This window comes from Hippopotamus amphibius, chromosome 6 (assembly GCF_030028045.1).
Source record: "Hippopotamus amphibius kiboko isolate mHipAmp2 chromosome 6, mHipAmp2.hap2, whole genome shotgun sequence".
In the NCBI taxonomy this organism is placed as follows: Eukaryota; Metazoa; Chordata; class Mammalia; order Artiodactyla; family Hippopotamidae; genus Hippopotamus; species Hippopotamus amphibius.
The window spans coordinates 157228353-157252701 of record NC_080191.1 but is presented as its reverse complement, the minus strand read 5'-3'; positions in this window follow the sequence as shown (position 1 = coordinate 157252701).

The following is a 24349-nucleotide window of genomic DNA, read 5'->3' as shown; positions in this document are numbered from 1 at the left end:
GGGACCAGTGTGGGGAGGGATCTGAAAATTCTCTGAACCTTGTAATTATTTTGTATCTTCCATTTTACAGCCATCTTGCACCTGTACTAAGAGTCAAGAGTGAAGCAGGGTAAAGGTATTCATCTCAGATTGCAGTAAAATGGGCGCTCATGTGAGTTAATCAAATAGCCACATTGACAGAATTCAGTTACTAAGTGGTGTTTGCTGCCTCAGAGAGTTCATTTCCTTCAAGGACTAGATGTAACTCGTCCTCCAAATCTGAAAAGTTGCCTTTTAATGTCAATTTACGACTTGTTGCTGATGGCCTTTTGGTTTTCTCTCTTTTCTAAGGCCTAGTGATGGTCCTCCTCAGGGAGGGAACATGGTAATGAGGCAGCTGTGATGAGGACAGGGGTTTCTATGTGTCTCTCCAGTTTGTCAGGGGCCCTCATAAAAATGTCTAGAAAGCTGGAGAAGATACTGAAAAGACCAAAGGAAGCACAATGTATAGTTATGATAGGTGGGACACCAAAGGTCCTCAAAGATGCTGACAGACTCAAGGTACATCTCGGCTCTTAGGAAGGTTTCTTGCCCTAGTTATTTCTTCCTCCAACTTACCTAAATGTTTCTCTTTTAAAGCTTTTCTATTAAGCCTCCTCTAATCACCTTCCCAGAAATCCCTTCTTCCTCTGAATTCCTAGTGCTTTTATTGTTGGTACAGTTTCAAAATGTCACTGTCCTCTATTGTTGTTGGTCATTACGTCTCATCTTTCACATGGGTTATTCTCTCTTTAAAATCAAGAACCTTCTCTTGATTCTGAAAAATCCCCACAGCTCTCAGAGCAGTGCCTGATAATATGACCTCTCAGAACCTGAGAAAGCCCCATGGGGGAGCACCGACCCACCTGTGACCCCAGTGACCCTGCTGGATCTGTTCTCACCCCGCCTCTATTCCCCATCACTTGCCTTCTAATCTCCAGTCCTAACACCTCCCTCTACCCACCAGGGAGACATTTTCTTTACTAGTGCCCAACTCTCTCAAGTGGCTGGGACCCCAAATGATATTTGTTTTGTCTTGTTTTTCAGTTTCATTTCATAATCCTCTCATTCACAAAGCACAGAGCCCTCTCAGGGACTGGGGACTAGGTGGGTTCAAAAGCCTATCCTTGGAAACACCACCTTTCCTGACAATCCCTGCTGCTCAGTCCAGTCTGTCATGCAAAACTCCTTACTTTGGACAATTTTTCTCTCAGGAATGTGACGCTCCTCAGCAGTGCCCCAGCCAGTCCATCAGTTACAGCCATCAAGGTCCGAATCTCAGCTGCCAAGAGCATTCAAATTCTCTCCCATGGTGCTCCTTGGGACCAGGCCAATCAGATGGTGAGAGGTCCATTTGTGTTGCCCTGAGCATTCCATGACAGTTAGGAGGGCTTTTCCACCTAGAGCAGAGGGAGGACCATTGGTAGGGGGTGGGGGGGTGGGGAGGACCCCTCAGGCCAGTGAATTAGAATCTTGGCTCTGACATATTCCAAACCTCCCAACCAAGAAATGGAGAAGTTCCTGGGAAATGATGGTAGACAGGTTTTCAGTGCGAGCTCCTAAAGTCACGTTGTGTGGAGCAACACTTGACAGAACACTTTTTTAATAATGAGGTTTGCTTCTTTTAAAAAATTTGGTTTAACTACCAAATTTACTACCATTTGTCCCAGCAGTTCCACTCCTGGGTATATATCTGAAAAAAGCAATAACACTAATTTGAAAAGAAACATGCACCCCAATGTTCATAGCAGCATTATTTACAACAGCCAAGAAATGGAAACAACCTAAGTGTCCATCAACAGACAAATGGATAAAGAAGATGTGGTGCATATATGTGTATATATACACACATCCACACAATGGAATACTACTCAACTATAAAAAAGAAGGAAACTTTTCCATGTGCAGCTATATGGATGTACTTGGAGGGCATTATGCTAAGTAAAATAAGTCAGAGAAAGATAAAAAATTGTATGATATCTAAAAAATACAACAAAGTGGTGACTATAAAAAAAAGAGGCTGACTCACAGATATAGAGAACAAACTAGTGGTTACCAGTGGGGGGGAGGGGGGAATATAGAGGTGGGGAGGGGGAGGTACAAATTATGGGGTATAAGATAGGCTGCAGGATGTATTGTACAGTAGACAACTGATGGGAACACACTGTGTAGCACAGGGAACTCTACTTAATGTACTGTGGTGTCCTAAATGGGAGGGAAGTCCAAAAGGGAGGGGTTACCTCTATATGTATGGCTGATTCATTTTGCTGTACAGGAGAAGCTAACACAATATTGTAAAGTAACTGTACTCCAACAAAAATTAATTAATAAAAAAAGAATATATTTACAACACAGGGAATATACCCAATATTTCGTAATAACTACAAATGGAAAGTAACCTTTAAAAATGTATAAAAATTAAATATAGTAAAAAAAAAAGCCATATTAAATAAAAGTTTTAAAAAATTCAGTTCAATACCAAAGAGCTTTGTTGAAAAGGTGCATTGGCCGATTCTTATTAGCGTTTTTGTTGCTTTTTAATGTCTGTCTTCTTTGGGAGCCTGTGTTGACTCTAACAACTTGCGTGCATCTGTGGTCACCCACCCCTTACAGGTTGCCTTGAACAGCTTGGTTTCTCCCCCTGTGATGGGATATAAGTGTTAACAAAAACCAGTCTCCCATTTATTATTGCTGAATAATTCCTTCTTGGTGGCTTTATAATAATATTAAAAAAAGAATCTGTATTGTTCTGTTTGGCTCTTTTGAGATTCCTAGTATCTCATTACGTCAGGGGAGTCTTTGTTTCCTCAAGGTAAAAAAACAAAAAACAGAAACCCACATATTACTGGCCTTTTTATTTAGCTGTCACAATACCAGCAGTGGGAGAGTCACTATACAGAGGAAACAATAGTAACATGGATCACTTCACATTAAAATGTGGTACCTAATTATTGTTTTTAGGGGCAGTTAATAAGTGGTACTTGTAGGTGATTAAACACATTTGGGTTTGGAAGACCAATGGGGTGACACGAAAGCCATTCTGCTTAGTAACAGTGCGGAGAGAGAGAGAGTTTGAGTACTGCATCTGCCTCAAGAGTCCCATCCCACCCCACCCACAGTGCCTTCTCATGGGTTTAACAATGGGCTGAGGATGCCTGGGAAACCACCCAGCCAATAGAGCCCATTCACAGAGGAAAACCTGAGTTTGCTATGTATCATCACAGATTCAGCGTAGCAGCCACCGAGAACAAAAAAGACTTACATGTATTTACAGCTGGTGATGCTGAATAGAAAGGCCCTGAAAATGTTAAAGTTCAGGAGTCCCTACCCTACATCATGTATTATACCAGATACTGAGGATACAAAGATAAATAATAACCCTTCCTAGCCCTCGGGAAACTCCACCTTGCAGCCAAGATAGACCCATATACACTGCTACAGATTTAATATTTGTGTTCCCCCAAATTCATTTGTAGAATTCTAACCCTCAGGCTGATAGGATTAGAAGGTGGGACATGTGAGAGGTGATTAGGTGATGATGGTGGAACCCTTATGAATGAGATTTGTGCCCTTATAAAAGAGCCCAGAGAGCTACCTTCCTCCATTCCACCATGTGAGGATACGATGAGAAGTCTGTAACCCAGAAGAGGGGCCTCACTCAGCCATGCTGGCACCCTGATCTTGAACTTCCAGCCTCAGAACTGTGCGAAATAAATGTTTGTTGTTTACAAGCCACCCAGTCTATGGTATGTTGTTATAGCAGCCCAAACGGTTTAAGCATCTCACCAAAAAAGCATAATAATGAGAAATTCCCTGATGGTCCGGTGGTTAGGACTCGGTGCTTTCACTGCCGGGGCCTGGGTTCAATCCCTGGGAACTAAAATCCCACAAGCCACGTGGCTTGCCAAAAAAAAAAAGGCACAATGATGTATCAAAACAGAAGTATGAACAAAGCATTATGGGAGCACAAAGATGAGAATGACTAATTCTGGCCAGTTTGGAGACACTGAAGGGGAAAGAAGAAAAGGCTCGGTAGAGGAAAGGGCACTCAGACTAGGCTTTCAAAGAGGAAGAAGAGCTCAGCAGGAAGGGGATGGGCCCTCTGCCAGAGGAAACAAGCAAAATAATAACGAGACATTAAAGTGTGCAAGCAACAAAGACCAAGTTTGCAAGGCAGTTTCAACCTGATCCATGCAACAGCGGTATGTTTATGCTTTTTTGGAGATGTCCCTTTATTTACAGTTTAAGTTCCTGTAAAGATAGTATATGTTAAATACCTTTCTCTAATCCAGCCAAAGCTTGAAACTGAAGTTTGTACTGTGTAAAAATTTCCTGTTCTCCAACTCTATGACCTAAGTATTTTGCTCAAATAGTGGCCACTAATTTAAAGAGCAACTTTGGGAAACTTGAATGATAAAGTGAAAAGAAAGCAGTCTAGAAATAGGATATGTTTCCTTCTTGGAATCCTCCATTTAGCAGGTGCCCTCAGCCATTATTTCATTTATTCTACCTGCAGTTCTAAGCACAAAGGTTAGGAAGATGAATTAGATGTGATCTCTCCCTTTTAGGAGCCCACAGATAAGCAAACAAGAGTAAAATGGCTGAAATGCAAGACATGGGGTTTTTTTGTTGATCCTGAAGAGCTAGGGCTGGTTGATGACGATGTTTTTACCTGTCTGGGGTGACATAAGCCAACTTCTCCTCAACTTTAGCCTTCATATCCTCAGTGCATCCTTTGCAATTGCTACATGCCATCTCGCTGCACAAATCTACATTTCTAGGGTGAAATAACTTCTCCACATCTCATCAGAGAGTGTGTTTTAATTTTCATAACAGTAAATGTATTTAAATTTGTTACATTGCAATGTTGTTCTTTCTGTAATAATGCAGTAAATGTTTAAATGTTTTTACTCATGTCAATTTCATAGTCTCCATAAAGATGTTTTACCAGTTCTTTAAGTACAAAAAGTATGAAAACTTTCTGTCTACATCACACCAAACAAAACGTTCACTGATATTTTTTTACTGTACTTGCTAATCATTTTGGAAATATTTAAATTCTGTCATGAAAGTAGATACTTGTTGAAAATAGTTTTAACAGACTAGAAAGTAATTATTATTAACAGGCTAGAAATATACTTACAAAAACTGCAAAACAAGATTTAAATATTGATTGTAGTACCCACAAAGGAAAAAAAAAAGCAGATCACAAAACATTATGTTTAGACTTTGTCTAGTATATATTTTTCATGTATATTTACACACATATACATGAAGGAAAAGAACTGGATGGAGAATATATATATCCCAAGAAGTAGAATTAATGGAGGTTTTTTTTTTCACTTATCTGCATTTTATAATTTTTCTATTATGGATCTATATTGCTCTTAAGAAAAATTATTTCTTTTAAAATAAAAAGAACTGTGTGTTGATTTCTTAAGAAGTCACTATAAACATATCCATCAAGATTTTTTTAAATTAAAACTTTAACCCAATAACTTTTCTTCCAAGACTATGCTAAGGAGAGAGGAACCAGGATTAAAAAGTGTTGAATGATCTGGTTACCATGTGTTTAGTGAGTACTCACTGTGTGCCAGGTACCCAGGTATGGAACTCCAGCAATGGGCAAAGCCAGCCCTCAGGAAACTCAAAATCAGAGGTCCATCATCTCCATCAGGATCACCTAGCGGGCCCAACTTTTTTTTTTTTTTTTCTTAAAAGCCACCTTGGGATTTCCCTGGTGGCTCAGTTGTTAAGGATCCGCCTGCCAATGCAGGGGACACGGGTTCTACCCCTGCTCCAGGAAGATTCTCACATGCCTTGGAGCAACTAAGCCCATGCACCACAACAGCTGAGCCTGCAGTCTAGAGCCCATGAGCCACAGCTATTGAGCCCACATGCCACAGTTACTGAAGCCTGCAGGCCTAGAGCCCGTGCTGCACAAGAGAAGCCACCACACTGAGAAGCCTGCACACCTCAACAAAGAGTAGCCCCCGCTCTCCGCAACTACAGAAAGTCTGCATGCAGTAACGAAGACCCAATGCAGCCAATAAAAATAAATAAAACAAATTAATTAATTATTTTAAAAAGCCACCTCCCTCCCCTTAAGCCTACTGCTCAGGATCCCCAGGGTGGAAGACAGAAATCTCTGGTTTAAAAGCTGCATGGGTGGACTTCCTAGGTGTCACAGTGATTAAGAATCCGCCTGTCAATGCAGGGGACACGGATTTGATCCCTGCTCCAGGAAGATAACACATGCTGTGGAGCAACTAAGCCCATGAACCACAACTATTGAGCCTATGTGTTGCAACTATTGAAGTCCGTGAGCCTAGAGCCCGTGCTCTGTAACAAGAAAAACGACTGCAATGAGAATCCCATGCACCACAATGAAGAGTTGCCCCCCACTCGCTGCAACTAGAGAACGCCCATGTGCAGAAACGAAGACCCAACCCAACACAGCCAATAAATTAATTAATTAAAAAAAAATGTTGCATGGGTGACTATAATGTTGTCAGCCTGGAATCAACCTCAGGGTATCATTAGTGAGGTGGTTCATTGCCATGTCCTTTAGAATATAGAAAAATTGTGAACCAATTAACTGTTCCATAATATGAAAAAGTTTTAATGAAGTAAGTGTAGTTATTGTTTTGAGATTTTACACTGGCGTTCAAAATCCTATTTTTAAATACTATTTAAGGTCTGTGGAAGTTCTCATGATAAAATGGGACTTTAAAAAAAAGGTGAGAAAGTTTTATACTCAGTATGATCACAATTTTATTACATAAAATATATATGGAGAGAAAAAAATAAATGGCTAGAAGAAAATTGGCCAAAACAGGAACACCAATATCTATCATCTTTCAGTAAGATCTTTTTATTTTCTATTTTTAACTTCCCTGAATTTTTCCAAATTCTCTATAAACAAACACATATTGCTTTAATAGAAGAAAAGTTACCTTTTGAAACAAAAAGCAAGGATTTATCATTCCTTCCCAGTGGCAAAACTCACAGGAAAGCGGGATACCATGGCAGCAAAAACATCGGCCTCTCTCATCGGTGTGGGTCTGAAGTGTTTGCAAGTCCTGGGTTTACAGGAGGCAGGACTTTATGAAATAGGTTTGATGATCCTCGTTGTATAGATGGAGAGGAAGGCTTAGAAAAGTCCATTCACCTGTTTTTCCAAAAATGCTTACAGAACCCATGAGTCAGACAGTCGTAACGAAACCAGGTCTCTGCTCTCCCCACCAGGATCCCACAGATCGGTCATTTGACAAGCACGGATTCGCTCAAAGCTGGGGAGTGGCAGAGCCAGGATGTGGACCCAGGTCCTTCTGCTCTTAGGACGCAGATTCTTTTCACAGAAACCCTGCGGTTCCTAACCACGTGTTCAAGATACATCAAACTATCTTAGGGCCCCCAAGGTAGGCATGAAAGGAGTATGTTCAGGCTTTCTTATCTTCAGATCATCCTTTGCAATCACTACCCGATATAGCTGCACATGGGGTCTCCACCTCTCATCAGAGGGTGGGGAGAGTGAATGAATATTATTAAAATAATTTTATTATATACCCATTTTCATCATGTCACTCTAGTGCTCAAAATTTTTTCAGTGACAAGAATAAGGATGCAGATACAGAGAATGGACTGGAGAACTCGAGGTATGGGAGGGGGCGGGGGGTGAAGGGGAAACTGAGACGAAGCGAGAGAGTAACACAGACATATATATACTACCAACTGTAAAATAGTCAGTGGGAAGTTGTTGTATAACAAAGGGAGTCCAACTCGAGGATGGAAGATGCCTTTGAGGACTGGGGCGGGGAGGGTGGGGGGGGCTTGGGGGGGGCGTCAAGGAAGGGAGGGAAGATGGGGATATGTGTATAAAAACGGATGATTGAACCTGGTGTACCCCCCCAAAAAATAAATAAATAAATAAATAAATAAATAAATAAATAAATAAAGAGTTCCCCATTGCCTACAGGCATGGTCCTTTAAGGTTCTCCACTGACTGTCCCTATTCTCCTCCCCACCCATCCCATGGTGCCCTCCCAACCCTGAGTGCCTTGTCTCTCCACCAGCCCACTTACTGAGCCGCACCTCTTTATCGGCTCCATGGCTTTGGGCAACTTAATTAACATCATTAAATTTCATTTCCCCATTTATAAAATGGAATTGTATTTCATTAGAACTTTTTTATATTAATTAATTAATTTATTTATTTATTGGCTGTGTTAGGTCTTCATTGCTGCACATGGGTTTCTCTAGTTGCAGCAAGTGGGGGCTACTCTTCATTGTGGTGCGCAGGCACCTCACTGCCGTGGCTTCTCTTGTTGTGGAGCACGGGCTCTAGGTGTGTGGGCTTCAGTAGTTGCAGCACACAGGCTCAGTAGTTGTGGTGCATGGGCTTAGTTGCTCCACGGCATGTGGGATCTTCCTGGAGCAGGGATCGAACTCGTGTCCCCTGCATTGGCAGGTGGATTCTTAATCACTGTGCCACCTAGGAAGTCCCTCTTATCAGAATTTATTAAGAGTTAAATAAAATGTTTCCTATGGATCACTTAGCAAAGTCCCAGCCCAAAATAAAATGATCTGTAATGTTAATTTATTGGTATTATCATGGTTGTTACTGTTGTTAATCTTTTGCTTTTTACTTTTCCCTTCTTTATTTACACTTTTTCTGCCTCCTCTTCATAACCCAGACCTAAACCATTTAATTCCCAGGTCCTAGCTCTCAGCCAACACTCCCTCCTCTGGATCCTTTTTGTACTGACAGTAATGTTGCAGTAAAAGTTGCAGGATAACCTAGTGGTTAAATGCTCAGGCTTGGGTGTCAAAGTACCTGAATTCAAGTCCCAGCTCTACTGCTCACCAGCTACAGGCAAGTTACGTCATCCAGACTTGGTGTCCTGTCACATTGGGCTGTCCTGGAGAGAAGCCATCAGACTCATGCCTGCTACCCTCACCCCCCGAGTCTGCTCGCCATTGCGACTGGGCTGTCAGAGTCCTGTCCCCCAGCCCTGAGGTGCATCACCAGCTATTTTTTGGGGTGGACTGCCTAGATATATCAGGGATAGCTAGATATTTAGAAGCTGGGAATCCCTAGGCAAAAACAGCCACCAGTCCTTTGAAATCACATGGTCAAAAGTTAATCACAAGGGACTTCACTGATGGCACAGTGGTTAAGAATCCGCCTGCCAATGCAGGGGACACGGGTTCAAGCCCTGGTCCAGGAAGATCCCACATGCCGCAGACCAACTAAGCCCATGTGCCACAACTACCGAGCCTGTGCTCTAAAGGCCACAAGCCACAACTACTGAGCCCACATGCCACAACTACTGAAGCCCACATACCTAGAACCCGTGCTCTGCAACAAGAGAAATCACCGCAATGAGAAGCCTGAGAACCGCAATGAAGAGCAGCCCCCGCTCACCACAATTAGAGAAAAGCCCGCACGCACAGCAATGAAGACCCAACGCAGCCAATAAAGAAAGAAATAAAAAATTTTTTAAAAAGTTAATCACAAATCTGCAGTACAAACGTAGCACAAAGTCCTAAATTGAAAATTGCTGTATTAAAATGAAGTAGCCTCAGTCAGCTTTATGGCAAAGGCCTACATCTTTTAACTAATTTAGAGGACAGTTTTGTGACCAAAGAAAGCAACATTAGTTAAAAAGAGGTTTTGTCTGAAAAGGCCTAGGCCCCAAAATGGTATCATTCTATCTCCTACTAAGATTTGTCTAACATTTATGTCTTACATGCCGCAGAGCAACTAAGCCCGAGAGCCGTAACTACTGAGCCCTCGTGCCACAATCACTGAGGCCTACATGCCTAGAGCCTGTGCTCCCCAGCAAGAGAAACCACCTCAATGAGAAGCCCGTGTGCTGCAACAAAGAGTAGCCCCTGTTTGCCACAACTAGAGAAAGCCTGTGCACAGCAACAAAATACCCAACACAGCCAAAAAGAAAAAAGAAAAAAAAGTATGTCTTGCCTAAAGCCCCATGCACATCGTAGGTATACAATATATGCTAGTAATTTATTTATTAATTAAAAGATGGGTTTTACTTGAAAAGGATAGCAAAATTGACGTCTTTGACTCAATAATTCTAACACGGTAGACACTTCAGCTAGAAATACATTCCCCTTTGTGTGAGGGAAAAAAAACTTGCAGGTTAACTGTGATAGAAAAAAAAAAAAAAGAGACAACCTCAGTGTCTACCAACAGAGGAATGAGTAGGTGAGCTGTGATAACCCCATACTAAGGAATACTACACAGAGACTCAAATATGCACGGATGTGGAAAAATCTCTAAGACATATTTTAAAGTAAAAAAAAAAATTTCAAAAAAAAAGATATTTTATTTCTGTTTATTTCAAAAACCTCCAAATGATTTATAGTTGTATATAAATGTGAAAGGAAATTCAAAAATACAGAGAAATCTTCTGACAGTAGCCACTTACCTCTTAGAGAGGGAAAGACAGAGTGCACGACTGTGTGTGAAGTGGGAGAGCTGGGAGGAGAGGGAATGGAAGTATTTGCTGAATCTTTCACAATGATATTGTATTTGTGTATTACCTATATAATAAAAAAAAAAAAAGACTGTCAAAGGGGAATAAACAATTTAAATTCTGTTAGAAGTAATTGTTTTAGAAATGATGCAGACAAAGACATATTTACCAAAGTATGACCACCAGAGTAAAGAAATTGATTATCTCAAATCCCTTGTTTTCCCCTGTGTGTGTGTGTGTGTGTGTGTGTGTGTGTGGTTTAAAGGCTGTTTCCTCTAGGCCATTCTGTTTACACTGCCACTTCACTCTGCCTTATCTGAGAGTAAATTCCTTTGCTAATGTGTTTTTAAAAATTAGAAAGTTTCCTTACTTAAAAGCCACCAATCACTGGGATTGACGTTAACAAGTGTGCTGAGCAAAATCTGATTTAGGTGGAACAACAGGTCCAGGAAATGAAAAATTTGCATCACACGGCATTTCAGAACATGACAGTAGTCACTTAACAACAGAGTTCCCTTTATCTTTCCTAAGGAGAGCCTTTTAAGGATGGAAGTTGTCTAATTGTTCTGGGACATCCAGGGGAAGCCAGGCTGCATTCACCTGCACCACCCCCTCCTTGTTCCCTTGAAGGCTTACCTGCCGGCACCACGGTAGTTCTACCTGCAGTAGCTTAGAGGGCCAGCCCTGGGGGAGCTGTTTCTCATGCTGCGTCTTGCCCTGAGACCCTGAGGAGGCTTTATGGTATCATAACTTTCAGACAGACAAGCCGCTAAAGTAAACAGCAGGGGAGAAACACACCAGGCCACACACCTAAAAGACACCTACATTTCAAACATTAGCACATGTCAGGATGGTTTAAGATTGATTAAAATAGTCTCAATGCCATCAGAAGTCTCACCCAGCATCCCTAAACGAGTTTCTCTTTCTTTTCCCCCTTCCTGAAACACTGGTAATCAGATAGCAATTGTCTCAGAAATCTCAGAAATACAGGGGCAATGGTAAAGCCTCTAAACTAGAATGCTGCAGGACAGCAAGGAGAAATATGCCGCTGATCATAAAACATTTTTTCGGCTGGCTCACAGAATATCTAATACAGCCATAAAGATAGGGAAATGTGTTTTATTTTTTTTAATAAATTGATTTATGTATTTATTTATTTTTGGCTGCATTGGGTCTTCATCACTGCAGGCAGGCTTTCTCTAGTTGCAGCAAGCGGGGGCTACTTTTCGTTGTAGTGCACGGGCCTCTCTTTGTGGTGACTTCTCTTGTTACGGAGCACGGACTCTAGGCACCAGGGCTTCAGTAGTTGCGGCTCATGGGCTGAGTTACTCCGAGGCATGTGGGATCTTCCCGGTCCGGGGCTCGAATCCCTTTCCCCTGCGTTGGCAGGTGGATTCTTAACCTCTGTGCCACCAGGGAAGCCTAGGAAATGTGTTTTAGATAGCAAAGATAGTAACATTATCAAAAGGATATTTGAGCAGTTTTTTTGTACAGGCTAGTCTTAGAAAGTGTTTTCATCTGTCAGATAAGTTTTAAACAGCAAAATATAATTTTGTTTGAGCCCAAAATTCAGGAAGAGGTTGGTGTTATACACGATGGCGATATATGGCTATGACTCCAGTGGAAGGAAAGGTTGGCAATTATCCAGATACATTAGGTTTTTCAATCTGGGTTAAGACAGTCCTATTGATGGACAGACTTCTACTAATTTCAGACCTGCTTTTAACCTGTGTCTTGGATTCAATTTTTCAGTGACAGGTTATTCACTCAGTTGTGTACTGTTGAAATACACAGGAACACAGATTAGAGACAGTGTATTTTGCTTTTCCTTTCTTTGGGATCTTTTTGGGGCAAAAAACGTCAGATTAGGGAACGATTTTGCATGTAGCTCCCTCTGCTCTCCCCTCACCCCCATGTATAGTCTCCAGACAGCACTTCTTGGATAAATTTGGGGCTGTCTCTCTCAACATTCATTCTTTCTAAGAGAAATGCCAAGAGAATACTCTGGTCTTTCCCTGTAACTATTCTTACCTTAAACTTCACTTTGAAACGTAAGATCTGGAATGAAACTCTAGGCATGAATGCGAGTACACTAGGTGATCAAATTTCCATTTGGATCTGTTTCTGGCTTGATTTGATTAACGTCCACTCAGACTCTACATCCAGCGTCTTACTTTCTCATTCTTCCACCACCGTTTAATCTTTAATTTCCTCTTCTGCTGGAATGCTTCATGCTGAATGATTGGATTAAACTCACAGCACTTCAGGATGTACCTAAATCAGCTTGGTGGTCCAAGACTCCTTTAACTGATACATGGCTTTTCCATATTTATCTATATTAAATGTTGCCTCCTTCTTTCTTTAGTTAATACAAGCTATGTTCAAAGAAGACAGAATTTTGCAGAGGAAGGTCTGTCTCTTTTTCAGGGAGGGAGATGCTGGGAGAATACCACTTACGCTCACTATTTTTTTTTTTTTTTCCCAAAACAAGCATTGCATCTATTCTTTGTCTCCAGCTTTCATGGACTTTTTGTCTTTTCTCTGCTTTAGATCTGTGTATATTCTCAACACCTGTCTCTCCGGGAAGCACATATCCCGTTTCTTCAGCTCACCAGAAGTAGACATATATATTATTTCCCTGAGGGTGAGAGAAAGCTATCAGAACTTGGCAACATATAAAGTAAATACCCACTAATTGCAATACATTCATTTAAATCAGGTCTTTATCCTCCTTAGGCATTGTAGTAGGTGGCTTCCTTTGAAGTCTTGTTGAATTTGTCCAAAATTACCTTGCCTGAGGCAGACGGCTGTTTGGAACATTTGTTCTGAACCGATCCCCGAAGCAGTAAATCTTAGCGTTGGTAACGGCTCACATGCCACAAAGAGGAAATGTCCTGGGTAGGGCACGGATCCAGGCTTAGATCCTCCATTGTATGCAAAGAAAAGAAAGAGAAAGGGAGAGATAACTGCACAACTTTCAGGGATATAACGCTATTGTACAACTCCGATGATGTTATAAACCACAAACCCTATACGTTACTGACATACGTAACCAAAAGCCTGCCAGTGAATTGCTTTTCTCTTTTTTCTACTGCATCCATGCATGCATTCATCTCCATTTAACAATGATTTTGTTAGTGTTATTTGTTTGCTTGCTTGCTTGCTTTAATCACAAGTAGCTTATACCCCCTCACTATTTTAAACTCATCCTGGGAACTTTATTTTACCTGTACGAGAGAATCATGCTCTCTCTATCGGCATCAAGATATCACACTGTCATAGTCTTTCAGCTTCCCCACAAATACACTGATAATCTGATGCAAGCAATCATGCTTCACTCAAGCCTTTGTTTAGGCTGTGTTTCATGCTTCTACTATGTTCGTAAAACAGCTTTCAATTTTTTTCAGTCTGTTGCAAGGCTTTGCTTCTATCAGAAACTGCTCTGCAGTAGGCAAAGCAACTATCTGAACTTGGAGCAAATGATTCTCTAATTAATTGTCATGGAGACAGCCTTAAGTCATGGCCTTCTTGAGTAAGGACAGAATCCAAATCAGGTTGTGGAACATTTATACATTACATTATTTAAGCGCCACATGAAAGTACATCATGGGACACCAAAAGATGCTCAAGTGATATCCCCATCTTTGGGTGATGGTAGATGAAGTATAGTGAATAAGAATTATGAAACTCATCATGCTATCAAGCTAAAAGAGTTTAACTATGAGTTAAAATGAGGGAGTAAAGCAAGAAAGAAGGTGACAGGAGAAGGAGTAAGCAGGTGATTTTGCTCAATAAAAGGAGGAAGTTCCCAGGATGATGGTGAAGGGAGATTGTAGACGGTGGGACGGCAGTTGTGCAGCAGGCCACGGGAATTATCCATCCAGATTAGAACAGGTAGCAGACTCTGGGAGAATGAATCCAAGACTATGAACTTGATTGAGTACCTGATATGCTTAAATATATTGACAAAAGATTTAGACAACCAGGGAGTGTGTGAAGATAAATTAGTGTTAAAAATCTAGAAAAGTAAAACAAACTTACAAATAAAAAAATAAAAATCAAGCCAAAAAAACAGTTAAATGGAAAGCAATTATTATCAACTTCAGAGAAGACAAAAAGTTATGAAAGATGTTTTAAAAAGAAATAAAGGATACCTTTATTTTCTACTACGATCTTACTACTGTGATCTCCATGATAAGTTAAATGCTTCCATTTCTCTAAGAATACCCATTTGATTATATTAAAAATAAAACAAAGGAAAGAAAAATCATAGCATAAAAAATTTTTAAGATTACTTATAGGGCGAGGGACATAATAGCTAGACATTTTGAATATATATTGTTTTATAGACTTGACTTTGGAGCCAAGTTAACATTTTACACAATCATCAAGCAAAATTAAATTTTAAAATGCAGTCTCTGAAAAATTCAAAAGTAAAATGAAACAAGTGAACTTCAGTGTATAGCCAGTTGATGGCATAACCTCACAGAGAGAAACTATTCCAAATGACTCTTACAACACAGTTGTTTGACTGTATGTTCTTAGCAGGATATACTAAGGACAGTGGTTTTCATTAATTATATTATAGTAGTAATAGTACTGTTGGTATTGTTATTCCGAGACTATTGTATAATTATGCTGGTGTATTTGAAAACTGGAATTTTCAATAGGAATAAAAAGAGATAAATATGTAAGATCAATGTGGTTGAGAAAAACATCTGAATTGCAATTATCAATATGAATACGTGTATTTTATCTCAAATATATATATCCTGAGAAGGCCTAGAAAGAATGACCAACCCAGTAGCAATAAGCACCACTAGTGTCCAGACCATGCTCTCTAAATACCATTTCCCACTAATATGGACCAGATTCTCAATTCCTTGTCTGGGGTAGAAAATACATAAAATGATCCTGAAATATCTTGTCACACCAGAAAACAAAGATGCTATCAAAGATTACTGAGATTGTATCAAAAGGACTCAGGAGCCAACTTGAAAAGGCTTCTACTGGCTGAAGAGGGGATAAATTGAGCTTCAATAAGGACAATAACTGCAATGGATGGAAATATATCAAATACAGGCTTGGCAGTTCCACAAATGGAATTATTATTATAGTAATTCTTCAGAAACTCATCTGGTGATCTCTTTCTCCCTTGAACTTCCGTGATGCTCATTGCCTATAACATTAATTTGATAATGAATAATGTGCCACCTTATTTTACTTTCAGTTACAGTCTGTCTCTTGTATGCCTTTTTAAAAATTGACATATCTTAAAAATAGACTCAATATATACCAATGGTAAAAAAAAAAAAAATCAAAACAAGCCAAAAAGTATAAAAAAAGCTAATTCTTCTTCACCTGCATATTTCTAACCTCTTACAATTTTCCCCAATCCATCTCCCAAAAAAGTAACTTATATACTATTTCTTGTAGCACATTTTTTCAAAGTATGCTTATCTAAATATACACAAATGTTTATAGATATCCTTTTCTTCTAAAAATTATAAAAGTAAAATAATTCTGTATCTATTATTTTGCTTTTTTTAATCTAAAAACTATATCTTGATGCTCTTTACATACCAGTATATCCAGATCTCCCTAATTCTTCCGAATGGGTACACAGGATCCACAATATGTTTATCTAGTTCTACACTGATGAATAGCTAGGCTTATTGAAGTTTTATGTGATCTTTTCTATTTGGTGTTTGTATTTCACTTTACACATTTATAACTTATTTGATTGTGAACTCTTCATTAGGGCATGAAGTCTATTGGAAATTTTTTTATATCACACACTGTAAGCACTAGAAAATAATACGTCCTTCAATGATGGTGTCTATTTGGTGACGCTCCATTTGAAAGGCTCCTTGAAAAGTGCCCATAAGGAATTTCAGTACTCCAAATTTCCACAGTTTTACTTTTTGAGGTCAGTGAATAGATGCTTAATAATTCATTATTGTTCCTAGAGGAAGCAAGAAGCTCTTTGCAAGACTACAGACCATTTAGCAAGTTGTAAATCAGAGGTCACACTTGAAATTACACTCAGAGGTGAAGAAACAGTCACCCTAATGAAGGCAGACATAAGCTGCTTTATGCCCTGAAGATTTGGGTTGATTTTATCTGTATGGATCTTATTTCTCCGTAGGACCATTAGATTTTGTTGGGAAGACAGCATCATGATTCCACACCACACTACGTACCAACAAATAAGGCAGCTGCAGTCTCCCACATGTTTTCCTCTTCTGTGTCATTGGAGACTGTCACTGCAGTTGGTTTAAGAGCTTAGTCAACCCTCAGAAACAACCAAATTCAATGAAGCCCCAAATGTACAGTACATATCAGAGGTGGATACTCCCTGGCGTATGAAAGACTAATTCCCAGAACAGTAAGAAGTAAATAATGCGAAAAACTAAACTTTAAAAATGAAGCCATTATATCAGATAAAACAGATTCTGCTCTTTTTTTCTACTTTATTAGAAGTAAAAAGGAAAAGTATTAAAGGTTATTCAAAGGTTTTTAAAATTATATTTTTAAATATCAAGAAATATCAGTACCTAATTCTGTGGTCATTTGTAAGGTTATTTCTTTGAAATTTAAGTGGGCTCCCTTCACACTCACACTCACATACACACACACACACAAACACATACACACACACACACACAAGCTCACACACACAGGTGTGAGAAGCCCAATCACTCCAGGATTAGCTGTTCCTCAAAAAGCTCAGTAATGATCTGAAATCTGAAGCCCTACTTGAACTTTTCTACTAATTCAGTAATTACTGCTGTGCCTGAAATTGGCCCCTTTCCTGCAATTACTCAACATGCACTTTCAGTCAAAGAGGTTAACACCTGAATTTAGATTCTAATTAGCACCTAAGGTGGAATTTTTTGTTTAAAGCTTATTAAAATGGGGACTTTTCCCAGCATAAGATTTCACTAGTCTACACAGGTAAACACATGTTTTATAGACTAATCTCTTTCTGGTTATCTTGAAAGCAACAGAGGTTAGAGATAAAACCAAGATCAACATATGCCCATTTAAGATACTAACTACAGAATAAATCAAATTCAATCAATATCTGGAGTTGTCAAACTGGACAGACTCTAAATTCAGCCAAAGACCACTGTTTCCAAACCCCATTTAAAGAAATGATTTCTTGGTGGCGCAGTGGTTAAGAATCCACCTGCCAATGCAGGAGACATGGGTTCAATCCCTGGTCCTGGAAGATCCCACATGTCGCAGAGCAACTAAGCCTGTACCCCACAACTACTGAGCCTGTGCTCTAGAGCCCATAGGCCATAACTACTCAGCCTGTGTGCTGCAACTACTGAAGTCCTCGTGCCTAGAGCCCATGCTTCTCAACAAGAGAAGCCACTGCACTGAGGAGCTCATATACCACAATGAAGAGTACCTCCCACTTGCCACAACTAGAGAAAGCCCACAGGACCTAATAAAACTTAAAAGCTTTTGCACAGCAAAAGAAACCATAAACAAGACAAGAAGACAGCCCTCACAATGGGAGAAAATATTTGCCAGCAAAGCAACTGACAAAGGATTAACCTCCAAAATATACAAGCAGCTCATGCAGCTTAATACCAAAAAAGCAAATAACCCAATCCACCAATGGGCAGAAGACCTAAATAGACATTTCTCCAAAGAAGACACGCAGATGGCTAACAAACACAAGAAAAGATGCTCAACATCACTAATCATTAGAGAAATGCAAGTCAAAGCCACAATGAGGTATCACCTCACACCAGTCAGAATGGCCATCATCAAAAAATCTAGAAACAATAAATGCTGGAGAGGGTGCAGAGAAAAGGGAACCCTCCTGCACTGTTGGTGGGAATGCAAATTGGTACAGCCACTATGGAAAACACTATGGAGGTTCCTTAAAAAACTAAAAATAGAGTTACTATATGACCCAGCAATCCCACTACCGGGCATATACCCTGAGAAAACCATAATCCAAAAAGAAACGTGCCACAATATTCACTGCAGCACTATTTACAATAGCCAGGACATGGAAGCAACCTAAATGCCCATCAACAGATGAATGGATAAAGAAGATATGGCACATATATACAATGGACTATTACACAGCCATAAAAAGGAATGAAATTGAGTTATTTGTAGTGAGGTAGATAGACCTAGAGTCTGTCATACAGAGCGAAGTAAGCCGGAAAGAGAAAAACAAGTACCATATGCTAACTCATATATATGGAATCTAAAAAAATGGTACTGATGAACCCAGTGACAGGGCAAGAAGAAAGATGCAATTGTAGAGAACGAACTTGAGGACACCACGTGGGGGGTGAAGGGGAAGCTGGAACGAAGTGAGAGAATAGTATTGACATATATACACTACCAAATGTAAAGCAGATAGCTAGTAGGAAACTGCTGCATAAAACAGGGAGATCAACTTGTTGATGGGCAATGACTTAGAGGGATGGGATAGGGAAGGTGGGAGGGAGTCACGGGAGGGAGGGGATATGGGGATATTTGTACAAATACAGATGACTCACTCTGTTGTTCAGCAAAAACTGGCACAACAATGTAAAGCAATTATATTCCACTAAAGAGCTTTAAAAATTAAAAACAAAAAAGACCCAACATAGCCAAAAAAAATAAAATTTTAAAAAACAAAAATAAGGGCTTCCTAAGTGATGTAGTGGTTGAGAATCCGCCTGCCAATGCAGGGGACACAGGTTCGATCCCTGCTCCAGAAAGATCCCACATGCCTCGGAGCAACTAAGCCCGTGCACCACAACTATTGAGCCTGAGCTTTAGAGCCTGTGAGCCACAACTATTGAGCCCATGTGCTGCAACTACTGAAGCCCACGTGCCTAGAGCCCGTGCTCCACAAGAGACGCCACGGCAACGAGGAGCCCGCGCACCGCAAGGAAGAGTAGCCCCCACTCACCACAACTAAAAAGAAAGCCTGCGCACAGCAAAAAAAAGACCCAACACAATGCAGAGAACGGACTGGAGAACTCGAGGTTTGGGGAGGGCGGGGGGGTGAAGGGGAAGCTGAGACGAAGCGAGAGAGTAGCACAGACATACATATACTACCAACTGTAAAATAGATAGTGGGAAGTTGCTGTATAACAAAGGGAGTTCAGCTCGAGGATAGAAGATGCCTTAGAGGACTGGGACAGGGAGGGTGGGGGGGGAGTCGAGGGAGGGAGGGAATACGGGGATATGTGTATAAAAACAGATGATTGAACTTGGTGTACCCCCCAAAAAATAATAAATAAATAAAATGAAAAAATGGAAAAAAAAAAAGACCCAACACAGACAATAAAATAAATAAATAAATTTATTTTGAAAATAAATAAATAAATAAATAAAAATAAAAAATAAAGAAATGATTTCTCTCAAGGGAAGATGTAAATAAATGGAGATAAGAACAAACTAATACTGTTAAGGCTCATGGCTTTCAGGACTCTATTTCCTTCCATGAATCTTCCTAAGTACTAATATTTAAAAGATAGTTATAGTGAAAACTCAGAATCATGTGGGGTCATGTGGTCTTCATTTCCTCAGGAGCAATTAGTGTGAGTTTAACTTCAACCACCAGTGTGTCTTCAAGTTAATTATGTGCCCTCTGCCACATCCCTGAGAATTGGTCCCTGGGTCATTCCTTGCACATCTTCAGCAATGGAAAAATCACTACTTCACGAGGCAGCTCATTTTCTTAACAGGTACCCCTGAAAATAAGGACCCCATAAATGACAGCTTGCCAGCACATTGGATTTTGGGGCATTCTCATCTTCAGTTGACTCATAGTGAGCTTTCAATACACACTACTGTTTAACAACTTTTCCTCTCCCTTGTACTTGTGCAACTGACATTTTAAAGTCCAAGTTCAAGAACTTATATTTATCTCTTTTGAATTTTCCTCTACTTCAGTTCAGCTCCTCGTTCAACCAATCAAGATGATTTGGATTGACTGTGCTCTCTAGTCTCTTGCCATCCACAAATATGATAAGAATCCTTTCTTTGTTCCCATTCAAAGATAAACTTGAAGATATATACAAGGTCTCTCAGTATCAAACCTGACTCAGCTAACACTGAAATACAGAAATGAAACTCTTGTGGCTTGTCAGTTATTGAGTCGTGTCGTATTCAGAGCCAAATCAAGTACAAGAAGTTGAACCAGTGTTTGTGTCTTCAAAAACAAAGGCAAGACTATCAAAGAGTCAGAAGTGGTAAAACTATCTGTATTCATTTGCCAGGGATGCCATAGCAAAGTACTACAGACTGGGTAGCTTAAAAAATAAAAATTTGTTTCTCAGAATTCTGGAGGCTAGAAGTCTGAAATCAAGGGTTGGTTTCTTCTGAGGCCTCTTTCATTGGCTTGTAGATGGCCTCCTTCCTTTGTCTTCACATGGTCTCTCTTCTGTAAACGTCTGTATTATAATCTCCTCTTCTTATGAGGACACTAGTCATATTGGAGTGGGGCCTGCCCTAATGACCTTATTTTAACTTAACTATCTTTTTAAAGGCCGTATCTCCAAATACAGTCATATTCTGACAGTCTGGGAGTTAGGACTTAAACATATGAATTTGGGGGGAGCACAATCAGCGCATAACACCACTTAAGAGACATTTCTATGCATATTCTGAGTTATAGATTGCCTGTGTTCCTTTAATGTCAGCTTCTCTAAATGCTCAGCTCTAATCTCACTAGATTTGCAATTTTACTTATTTAATGCACGTATTTTCACATGCCTTTTTTTAAAATATAATTTAATTAATTTATTTTTTATTTATTGGCTGCATTGGGTCTTCATTGCTGTGAGTGGGCTTCTTATTGTGGTGGCTTCTCTTGTTTCAGAGCTTGGGCTCTAGGCACACAGGTTTCAGTAGTTGCGGTGCGTGGGCTCAGTAGTTGTGGTACACGGGCTTAGTTGCTCTGTGGCATGTGGGATCTTCCTGGCCAGGGATCAAACCTACGTCTCCTGCATTGGCAGGTGGATTCTTAACCACTGCGCCACCAGGGAAGTCCTTCACATGCCTTTTTTAGGACATATAGCTATACTTCAGAATCTGCCTTCAGGGACTTCCCTAGTGGTACAGTGGTTAAGGCTCTGCACTCCCAATGCAGGGGTCCCAGGTTCAATCCCTGGTGAGGGAACTAGATCCAGCCTGCTGCAACTAAGACCTGGCACAGCCAAATAAATAAAATATTAAAAATAAATAAATAAGAATCTGCCTTCAAATGGGTTGATGCCTAAATATGAATCCTAAAGTGTTAAACCTCTTTAAATGCTGTAGCTATTTCACAAAAGTCACCTTTTGCTGATGGACCTATTTACTACAATAATCATTTTTTAATCCAGACTTTAATGAGGATCAATATGTAAATATACATAAATTTATAAACTTACGGCATATTTACTTATATTTCTGCCACTACACCCAATCTTTCCTTGAAAGAATACAATATGAACATGTAGGTAGTTGGCCTCAGTTACCTTGACCCAGGTGTTACTAAGGAAATTTGGTTATTTGACCTCCAATGAGGTCAAATATATGCTACAGATGAACCTTTGGCCCAGATATTTATCTCCCTTAAACATGTTTCATCACTGTAGAGCCCTTTAGTTGTACAGAAAAGCTCAGAGCCCATAGAAGTAAGGCAACAGGAACATCTTAGGATAATGGAAGTTAGCCACATTCGGTCAGTAATATACACTCTGCATCCCAAAATTTTTAGAATCTAGATATTAGTAGCAAATTGTAGATACTGTATGATGGTTAATGAATAAAATGATTTAAAAAAAAACAAAAAACAGAAAACAGTTTTGACCACACTGGAAACTATCATGTTCCTTTGTAGTCACTGCCTACAAGCACTTAGACAAAAATATCACGGTGTAGAATTACTTCAGTTATATTGTGTAATCAAAATGATAATATGTTAAGTAGAGCAAAAGCTTGGACTGAAGACAGCCACTAGTCTTTAGAATTATCATGACTGCTAAACTAGCCAGCTCCTTTAATAGGTAACTAAAGGATATATATTTGCCTCCCACACCTCCCCAATATACTCAAAACTCCACCCAACTGTCAAAAGGGCTGGACATCTGTGAGACCAGGCCACATGTGGTGTAAATACTCACAACAGTTAATACATCAGCAAAGTAGGGAGAAAAAGATAAAGTGAAAAAATAACATGAAGGATGGCATGTTATTTTTAATAGGACCTATTTATTCCACGGAATAAGAAAATGTGCTTTTTATGGCATTCTCTCAAGACCCTAGAAAACAAGAGAATTAAAGATAAATTAAATAAATACCTTTTAAAAATATTTTGTTATCTTTTCCCCAATAAGAGAATAGAAATTTTATCCATATCTTCAATTAACCTCAACCCCGAGGAGGTAGTGTAGTGAGTGAGGGCATGAACTCTGGAGCCAGGCTGCCTGGATGAAATTCTAGCCCCTCCACTTGCTCACTGTTAGCACGGGAAAGTTACTTAAGCCTGACCACCCTCACCTGTAACATGAATATATTAGTATCTACCTCTTAGGATTGTTGCAAAGATTAAATGAGGTCAGCCTTTAGGACAATGCCCAACATATGGTCAGCATTCAATCTTACACATTATTATTTTTTGTTAATAGCATTAATAATCACAAAAACCTATAAGGTGACTGTTATTATCTCTATTTATAAATGAAAAACATCAAGATTTGTCCAAGGTCAACTGGCAAATGGTGGAATTGAGATTTCTGCCTATCTCCTGCTACGAAGTGTAATCTTATGTGGAAATTGCTTGTCTCCCCATGGCCAAGGGCACACAGCAGTCGGGGATTGGAATGCCTTTAAAGAACTCAGTGGTTACACAATTCTTTTCTCATGCTAATGAATGTGGCAAATTCAGGAATAGTTTGGGCAAACACCTGAAGTGGGGGCAGACAGAGGACCAAGGGAGGAGCAGAGGCACCAGGCAGTCCCTGGAGTCAGGGCACCAGTGGCATTGTAATTCTGAGCCATCTGTCCATAAACAGCAGGATGCCAGCAAGTGACAGGCTAGGTTAGGGCAGTGGTCTTTGAGGGCAGAGGCCTTGTCTTCTCCAACTCTGTGACATGCCCAATAGAGCATAATAAATACTCAATAATAATTGTTTGTTTGTTAAATTGAGTTGTCTTGAACTAAATTTAACTGGCTAGCCATCCTCACTGGTATTGCTTGAGAAGCATAAAAGTTCCCACCCCTGCCCTCACAACCACATGCCAATATAACTCATTTATTCACTTGTTCATCAGTGCTTTCCATGGGAGTGCTCGATAACAAGCAAGGCAATCAGGGTCCTGCTATCATGGAGTTTAGAGTCTGAGGATGCAGGAAATGGATAATTAAGCAAGTAATTACATACAGCAGGAAGAGAGCTGAGAGAGGGAAGTAGGAGGTAACCCCGGGAGCACGTGTCAGGGAGACCTAAATAAAACGGCAAGGAGAGGGTATTACAGGGTACAGGCCCATAGAGGTGAAGCTGGAGGGCCTTGCAGGGCCTTGCTGGCCTGGATAAAGACTTTGGGTTCTGGTAAGTGATAATGGAACAATCTTCAATGTTTTCCAGCTGGGAGTGTCATGTTCCGTTTGCATTTTAGAAAGCTCCATTGGCTTCGTTATGAAGACTGGATTGGACAGGGATGGTCTGGAAGGGAATGATCACACTGCTGCAATAGTCTAGGCAAGAAATGATGGTGGCCTAGGCTAGGGGAAGGAGAAAAGTGGAAAGACTGGACATTATGAAAGTGGAGATAAGGTGTGGAAGATGAGAGTGAGGGAACCATCAGAGAGGAGC